This window comes from Aptenodytes patagonicus, chromosome 3 (assembly GCF_965638725.1).
Source record: "Aptenodytes patagonicus chromosome 3, bAptPat1.pri.cur, whole genome shotgun sequence".
In the NCBI taxonomy this organism is placed as follows: Eukaryota; Metazoa; Chordata; class Aves; order Sphenisciformes; family Spheniscidae; genus Aptenodytes; species Aptenodytes patagonicus.
This window is the reverse complement of record NC_134951.1, coordinates 70,011,151-70,019,554: the sequence shown is the minus strand read 5'-3', so window position 1 is coordinate 70,019,554 and position 8,404 is coordinate 70,011,151.

The following is an 8,404-nucleotide window of genomic DNA, read 5'->3' as shown; positions in this document are numbered from 1 at the left end:
GCTAGGTATCCTTTGAGATGGCAGATGTACTACCAAATATTTATTTCTTTCAAATATTTTCTTAAGTCTTTAAAGTAAGGTAGTAGCTTCTATTGTTTCCTTTGGCAGCTTATTCTAGCCATGAGTTTCTCTGTGTAATGAAATTCCACCTACAGTAAATCTTCTGAGTGCCTGGCTGTTCCTGAGGTTTAACTCTTCCAGGTCTGTCTCTCTGCTCATCTGCCTGCTCTGCACTGAGTTAATTCCAACTCTTTACAAGACTGACATCAACAGTTCTGTCCTAGATGTCCTGAGCTGTCAATTGGATGAACTAGGTGACCCAGCCAGCTCTATTTTCTGTGATTCTCTTGTTTATCCACCTAATTTGATCACTGGAAATCTCAGTCTCTGTTCCTGCCTAAGAACTCGTTATTTTGATCTGGAGAATCACTTTTTGTGAATTCAGTGTATCTATTTGTCACAGCTGGAAGCTGTGCGGTTGTAGCCCTGGATGACTCCAGACACACCAGCTGGCCTACTGTCCCGATCTGTGATCTTCAGGCTGGGCTGGGCTGCCCATGTACCTTCATTCAGTGAGAGGACAACACTGTGGTGCCCATATGTATGTAAAACATGTATCATGACTGGGAAAAGGCACAAGGGCCCGGAGCAGGCTGCTGTCCTTTCCAGGGTAGCTCCTCCGACTTGCCTGCTGTCAGAGGCCAGCCGATGCCTGGTGACTTACTCTGCAGGTCAGTCACAAGTTCTGAGCAGTTATGCCCCATTTCATGTTGACTATAGGTTTGGAGCTGTAGCTGCAATAACCCCAGGCTGTGCTCTAGCTATTCCTCCTTGACTGCACCAAACCAGGCACTGTCAGCAAGAAGCAACCCTTCGACCTGATGTGTCTGCCCAAGAAACACAGATCAGTCAGAGCCGAACACTAGTAGAGACATGATGAATCCAGTAAAAACATGACCAACTGATGGATGCAGGAAGCCAACAGACCCTCCCTGACAGCCTTGGTCAAATAGCAACCGGGCAGCCACAGCTCAACCCCAGAGAGCTTCCTCTTGGAACTCCTGGCTGCCAGCCTCGTGGGAAGCAGGGGACTTTCCTATGCATCTTAAAGTCCTTTCCATGTTGCAGCCTTTTCTGACTTAGGAATATTTATCAGCTATTTGGGAAATTTATATTATTTCTGGAAATAAAAAATGCTAATTTACTGAGCAAAGAAGAGCACACAGTCTGCTGAATAAACTCTCCAGCCTCAAGCCGGTGTCACTGTGCCTGAAGTGCCAGCATTTTCTGTGGAATGCTGGATCCATGTCTGCTCCAGGTAGAAATTGTCCAAAAGGTTAAAAATAACGACCCTGAAGTCACCTGCTGCAATCATCTGAATCCCATATGCCTATATGTCTTGCAGGCATTTTACCTTTGTGGAATCAAACATAATTCCAAGCAGACAAATTCAGTTCAAATAGTTGGCTTGTCTGAATAAAGCCTATGGGAATATACCAAAGAGCTTCTATTTTGTACCTAATATATTAGCGTACTTCTAATTACCCAGTGCTGTTTTTCTTCCTCTTAAAGTGCTATGTTTTAATGATCAGTTTTACACCATATTCTGAATGTGACTTCAGTAGCCCAAACAACAGGCTGAGCTCCTTCTGTTTTTCTCTGACTTCAGGAAAAAAAAAAAGAAAAAAGTTTTTCAGGAGCCATTGTCATGTTGCAGATTTCAGAGTATTTCCTCTCTTTACATACTGAATGGTTTTCTTAATTATTTCTCTCTATTTGTTGGTAAATACTGTCTTGATATTTATTTAGCAGCTTGACACTTCAGCCAAGATGAAATTCACATTAAGTAAACTGAAAGGTGGAAGACAAAATTAGTGCAGAACTGAAGTGACTCACTCAGTGTCCATGCTGAAGTCAGAAATGGGAAGCAAACTGGAGCTTAAGGAGAACATTTTATCATCTGGAGAAAACATTTTTGGGGGGCATAGTGTTTCCATCTATTCATTCTTAACTTGCTTTTCTCCAGCAGGAATTGCTCAGCTTATACTAACCAACATCCCTCTTTGATTCATTCAAACTGCTCTTCAGAATTCCTCCACTCTATTGCCATTGACTAAAACATTAAAAAGAGAGCTACTCTGATGGACCAAAAAGGTATGTGTGGATTCTGGCACCTCTGCCAAAGCTTTGGTCCGTATCTGTAAGTAGTGGAAGGCACTTATTTCACTGGGAGTTAGATGCTTAAATGCCTTTGAGAATCAGAGCTTTATTGGGAAATTATGTAAACTTACTACTTTTTTTTATCCTTTTCTTTTATGATCCATTTAATTCAGATGGTAAACGTGTTGTGGAAGGAAGCAACCTTACTGTTTAAGCATTCTGGCTGCTTAATACATGAACAATTGCCATAAATAAATAATTAGTCCAGGTCACTATGTATGGTACTGCCTTGCTGACTGGCTAAAAAGGGGGAGGCTAGAAACGACAGAGAAGAGGCTGTGTGTATAATTTTTCTTTCCTACAATAGACTAGGAAACAGACACCAACTCATTTATATTGACAGAATCTGAATATTGGCTTGTTTTATGTGTACAAGAACTTCTCCTTCTGTGTGATATCCTAGTCTTTCCCTTAGGAGCTGTGAACATTACATAACTATCGAACAAGAGTCTACGCACTGTGTTAAATTTCCGAAACTTGCAAGGAGGAATGTGTCACCTGTCAGAGAGATGTCACTTTGGCTGACTGCTGAGTGCTTTGAAATGGGCTCTACTCCCCTTTGCGCATATTCCCTGTGAAATACTTTAACAGGATGAAGTGATTTATTTCAGTTGACAAAGCTTCTCAAGTAAATGAAAAAAAAAAATTATTCTCTCCTGTAGATTTATTAAGCCACAATTAAATTATGGCTATTCAAATGAGACCTGAGCTATATCTACCTGGGAGCATCTAGCACTGTGTACTCAGGTACCAAATCTGTCATAGCTGCATTAGCTATGGGATGATATGGGTCTACCCTACTGCAGGGTAAATCAGTCCTAAAGGGCTTCTGCCTGACAAGTTTGTTTTGTGTCCAGTATTTCAGCTTGCATGGTTATCGTACAAATTTTTGTGCCAGAATGATGCACCCTCAGTAGTAAATCTAATTGTTCTACTGCCTTTCCCCTTCTTATCTCTTAATTTAAATGACTGTTTTTATTGTGGTTCTGAATAACTAATGCTTCACAGTGGATCTTACCTTTACAGATCATGATCAGTTGGAAAATTTTCTCTACTTTACAGGCAGAAAAATGAAGCATAGAAGAGGGTGACTGAGTTCTAGACTCTGGATCTGTGTTTGTACATCTCCATCCTGTTCTTGACTTCATTCCATCACTGAGTTGAAGCCATGGGTGACAACATATTTGCACGGAAACTGGAAAAGAAGAATTATTATGACAATGTGTTGAGCAGTTTTGGAACCCTACTGACATGGAAAACTGATTTGAGTTTGGGACATGGATGAGTGTCCTTTGGCAATCACTGTCACCATTAACTGTCAGTGACACACAAACAAAACATTAAGGTTAAAGTATGTAGAGCCAAAGGTTATACTACTATGTAAAACTTTATACCTTTCCCCTTACCTAAGCTCAATCTTTTCTTGTAAACGTTTATAAATGCCACTCTGTCCTGCTCCCATTGGGTGCTCTGTCACTTTGCATCCCTCTGAGATGCTTGGGCAGCAGTCAGGTACAGGGCCCTACCATGGTTTAGTACCCTCCTCTAGCCTTACAAGTAGCCTGAGAGAAGCATCAGTATGTGGGGCTGTCTCCCAGAATCAGTTTCTGGTCAAATGGTAGGTTATATGGAGATTATTGTATTCAGTTCAAGACGTTCACAATTAAAAAAAATGTTGTAGAGGTATTGTAGAGAGCTGAAAAATGATATGGTGCTGGAAGACCAAGCCTGGATTCCAATAGTAAAGTAAAGAACTTACCTAGTTGTACTGCTGACCCAGCTGTTACATCTAGATCTCCAAATGCAGACCCCATAGAGATGTCTTACTGCACGCTTTCATCTGGACTAACGAGCTGAGGTGCAAAGATGTGGCTTGATTTCTGTGAGCTTGTGCTGTTACCTCCATCAAGCATGCATGCAAAGCAGGTGCCCGTAATGGTCATTGGTTAGGGGTCTCTGCACCGTGCCCCTTTGCATGGTGTAAATATTTATTCAGACTCACCAATGTATTGAACAGAATGCTGAGAGATGACCTTAATAACATGTTATAGTTACTTACATGAAGACTATATATGTCAAAGGGTAGATGCTTTCAGTGTTTTGTTAAACGTACATAGCAGTGTGATAAGAGATTGTATAAATGTGGCTTAGATCCATGACAGGGCTCTGAAGACAGAAACACTTAGTCTTGAAATAAGATATGGGTCCCCATATCTTATGGGTCCCCATAATCGCCTCCATCAGTGGAGATGGTTAGACCTTTGGATGGTTTAGCAAGGCAGGTGATAAATTTGCAATGTATCATAATAATCTTTACAATATTTTTTATTTTTTATGTTAGGAAGACAGCTCAGTCCAGCATTGGGAAAACCTTTTACAACCTGGATATGCTGGGGTCAGATGATCACCGTAACACGGGCTGTCATTTTCAGTATGAAGAAAACCCCAGAAAATTAACCTTGTGCAGTTCAATTACCTTATTGACTGTCTCTGAAGTCCATAACCCATTAAGTCTATATTGGCAGGTCTTGCTCTGGCCTTATGGATTGTCAGTAACTGAAACTGAGCAAGCTTAGTATATATATATGTGTGTGTATGTGTGTGTGTGTGTATATATATATGGTTATATCCATACTTGTTTATAGTACATTATAAAAAGGAGCTAATCTCATCTGTTTATCTTATATGAAGAAGTACTGAAGTATCAGACACACAAATCTTCATAACTGGTATTTGTCTGGCAAATTCTAAAAGCAGACATGTAAAAGTGCAAAATACATAAATCATCTCGGACAAGTCCAAAGAAAGACTGCTATTTTTTTTTTAAATACTTTACAAGCTCAAAGGTCATGAAAAGGTTATATTAAGCCAGTTAACATAAGTGCTCAAGCATCATGGGAGTCTTGTTCATAAATTAATGTGACCCTGAAATAGCCTTTGATCAAATAAACATGCTAGCTAAAAGAAATACATACATGTTGTCTAATGCAAAACAAATTAAAGAAGAAATATTTTAGCTAACTATATATTTTCTGACCTAAATCGGTGAATCAGCAAACTCTACAAAGCTTGGGAAGAGTAAACCAGTTTTTACCCTATATGGAACAGGTTATAGTTCAATAAACAGTTTCCTTAGTGCTCCCTCCAGCACCCCTGCTGGTTTTATTTTCCAGCCACATTCCCTTAGTAATTCTTTTGGTCTATATGTACTGCATTTTGCTCAGTAACAAAGTCCCTGACCGTATTCATACCAGATAATGTGGCTAGTTCTATTATGTAGTGGAAGTTTTGAATTTGCAGTGTATATATTTCTTTTTTCCTAAACAGGAAGGATGCAATAATCACCGAATCAATCAATATTGACCAGTGCCATATGGACTTTGCTGTCCTTTTGCATTATGTGAACAGTCTCTCACTGAATTGACTTCTGTGAATCTTATCGTTGTACCAGAATCACCACAAAATTTCGAAGTATACAGAACTGTAAGTGCCTTGAGCCCTCCACCTTTGAAGTTGACATTTGTTTGACCTTAATATTTCTTATTTCCTGTAGAATTGAAGGAATTGTAACTTCAAAAATTATTTCAAAAATCAACAAGACATTTCTGCATTATTCTCTGCCCAGAATTTACAATCAGGTCATTGCCTAGAATATACTCACAAAAAAAGTAAAAAAATTCTAAGCCCAAGATTGCTCCTTTTGAAAGATGAGGAAAATGCCAGAAGCACAATAGCTGATGTTTTAAAACTCTCTGTGGACTACAGCATCCATTTCACTGAATCACACACAGACGGTCCAATGAAAAAAAAAGTCTGTGTTTAGGCTGGCAGGAATCCTGGTCACTGTCAAGGGAAACACTGTCTTCAAAAAAAGTGAAGTTTTAAATGAAAATTCCCAGAAGACTGCCTCTCAGTTTTGACATCACTATAGATTCAGAAATGAAGTAATTAAAAAACTAACTCAGGTATCGCAAAGACTCATACTGTAATGCTAGGTATTTTAGTACTCCGTAAGGATTCTTGCCTCATGCTGAGTTGTACTGCAGCTTTTTGTTCAGACAAGAGCGGTGTATCCTGCACAAGAAAAGGACATGCGATTTTATGAGAAGATGCAGAGTACAGAGCAACAGCCCATCCCTTGTTTCCCATGATTTTGCAGGAACTTGCTGGAGGCATACGTGGTTAATGCCCTGTGCGGCATTACAGGGCAGCACAGGAGAAATGTTCCCTATAGATAGGCAGCTGAGGATTTTTTCCTCCCAGTCGCAGGCATTAAAAAACTGCATTACACAAAGAATAACAAAAAAAGGGCTGGAGATAAGTGATAGAGGGGCTGGACAGGAAGAAAGGAGATCAGTGGGATACCTGGATGTCAGCATGATGACGTCCAAAGGTCCATCTGGTATCTATACAGAGGAGAGAAAGGGGATGCCTGGTAATCAGGGTTTTGAGGTATACTCAGAGAGTAGGAAGGAGGTTCTGAGTAGGGATAGGGAACACAGAAGAATCACTTATGGGTGGGAAAAAGTGGTGGCCAGAGACTTGTCTATCAGGAAAAGGTTTAGCAGAGCAGTATTCATGATGCGGAGTCTCTGTTGTCAGAGAAGAGGAAGAAGAAAACAGAAAAAAGCCTAGCCTCATTCCTGCTGTTGTTTTTTTTTTTTTAATTTTGATTTGTAACACATAAATCAGTGACCATGTACCCAGAGTAAAACCACAACTCTCAGACACAGAGGCCATTACACTTCTGTCGCTGCTTTTTCCAAACCTGTCTTCCCCAGGAGCGGTTGCTGGATGAGAGACCAGCAGGATCTCCGCACTTCTTTTCTCCCATCACCAGTGGCCTGGTGCTCCAGCAAGACTGAGGAATGTCTGATCTCATAAATATGGGTCTGATCCTGTAATCATTAGTCATGCTGAAATACATCTCACTTCACTGGTAGCATCTTCTCATCAGCAGGGCATGAAGCAGCACAGATGCTTGCTCCATGGATTGGTGCAGTGTACCACTACCACTGAAAGATTCCTGTAGCCAAGTGTTGCAGGATTTATTTCCAGAACTTTTAAACATATATTTTAATACCAGCTTCTCTAATTCATCATCCAATCTCTCCTGTTGCACATAATGTTAGAAAAAGAGAAGCACACATCTCCAAAATATGGTAAGAAAGCAATGTTAGGCATTTCTCATGAAAAATGACCTTACCTGTCATGAAACTGAACTGCAATAGGTTAGCCACTAAACCTTAATCTGGTTTAAAAAAAAAATGGCTTTCATGACTTGGACTTAATCCATGATAAAGCTAATTTACTGGTGGCATGCATTGGTACCTTACCATTCAAATGTTTTCTTAAAGCTTGATGAAACTCCAGTTTGTAAAGCCAAGGGGAAAAATATTATATTCATGACGATAATAACAGACTAAACTATTCTTGTATGTATTTTATCTTCTTTATATGAGGAAAGGTGGAAAATATTCGCTGTGGGGAAAATGGAATCCCACAGCTGCTAGGTCTTGAGACTTTATCCTTCCCCCTTTCCCTTCTTGTAAGCTGTTTAGCTGATTTCTTGGGAACACTAGGACGATCCTGCATGTATCGCACCCTAGTGCCCTAGCAGAGTCCCAGTACAGGAGCCTGTATGCCTCTGCTTCTATTACACAGAAAAGGCAGCTCTGTTTGAAAGCTAAACAGTTGTTAAAAATCAGGTGTCTTTTATTTCTTTTAAAAATCCTTTTCCTGGCTATCTGCAAGTTTCTTCTTGATTTCAATGTGTATCACCTTTGAAAATGGACTATGTTACTATGCAATGCCACAGCTTTGTACTTGTTTTCCAGGCTTATTGACATCTCCTAACAAGACAGTATGTTATCTGATGGAGGAGTAGGAGGAAAATGGAGTTGCTGAAGGAATTAATTAGAGAGTTTGAAAACACTTCCTTCTTTGTTTTTCCATTTTAGCAATCTCCTCTGTATTTTATACCCAAATCGTCTTTCTCCTTAATTTGGCCATTTTCTCATTTTCTGATCTGTTTTGTGCATTGCCATAGCACCTAGTTTTGATCCAGGTCAGGCATTGGCACACAGCTGTATTTCTGTTGCATAAAATGATACAGGCTGTATGTTGCCTTGGGGACTTTTTCACGAATTTGAGGCTACTTGCGGGAGGACAAATGACGCTCAGA